The following is a 950-nucleotide window of genomic DNA, read 5'->3' on the forward strand; positions in this document are numbered from 1 at the left end:
GCAATTTAGTCATTTATTTGTTGTCCATTTCTGAATCTTTTATTAGGAGTTGGAGGCTGAAGGAGATCCATATATCTTGCAATAACATGTCCCCCAAAATAGTGTCAGACTTCTCAACACAGTCAGTTGTTTATCCTTTGGAGTGTTGAGCAGAGCTGATAGATCATAGAGTTCTGGTGGTCCCATATCGGCTGCCTGTGGAGCATAAATAATAAGTGTAAGGCTTTCATGAGGACTTGTTGGATTAGGCCCCTACAGCATGATCACTGGGTTTGCTACACTGGTTTATACAAAAGTTCAATGTGCAATATGTCATCATGAAATTGCAACGTATCACTTGCAGATACACTGCAGATGTATGATACAAGAAAAACATTTGTATGAAAGGCCTACACAGTGCTAGCCTAACTAGCAGTAGCTAACATGCTAAGCTAAATTGCTAACATACACACTGTGTAGCATCAAGAGCACCTAAGGTCACACACGTCAACATTGTAAACTACTACAAAAGCACACCAACACACTTAAATGGGTCTTTTCTTACCTTGACGTGAGGTTGATAGACACATTTTTCCATGCCAAGTTGTCAGTTGTGGTTTGATGGTCACATGGTGTTGAGTAAATCTATCCCCCATTGACAGATTCACCATTTTTAGAGAAGTTTGTATTTTATGTTACATTTTAATAAAATAGGGTTCTATGGTTCTGACATGAATGGGTTCTTCTGTACACACGACAGAAGCTGGTAAACAATAAAAAAAACAACTAAAACAACCAAAAAAGTGAGTGCCCAGCCTTAGGATTCGAACTCTCAACCTCAAGATAAGGACATGCTAGTGTGGCTACATGCAGAGGACTATCGCCTACACCACTCCTCAACTGGTAAGAATTGTGTAGGTTTTGTAATCTTACAAAGTTAGACCTGTTTGTTAGAAAGTATTGGACTTACT

At 39.1% G+C, this 950-nt stretch overlaps 1 long non-coding RNA gene across 1 annotated transcript; it reads right to left on the reverse strand.

Moving 5' to 3' along the window:
- LOC134460283 (uncharacterized) lies at positions 1 to 712 on the reverse strand. The gene is made up of 2 exons (XR_010037038.1): positions 545 to 712; positions 1 to 195 (listed from the first exon to the last, which is right to left on the reverse strand). It is a non-coding gene; the product is annotated as an uncharacterized LOC134460283 (long non-coding RNA).
- Positions 713 to 950: the final 238 nt, after the last annotated feature.

The sequence above is a fragment of the Engraulis encrasicolus genome, chromosome 12 (assembly GCF_034702125.1).
Source record: "Engraulis encrasicolus isolate BLACKSEA-1 chromosome 12, IST_EnEncr_1.0, whole genome shotgun sequence".
Taxonomy (NCBI): Eukaryota; Metazoa; Chordata; class Actinopteri; order Clupeiformes; family Engraulidae; genus Engraulis; species Engraulis encrasicolus.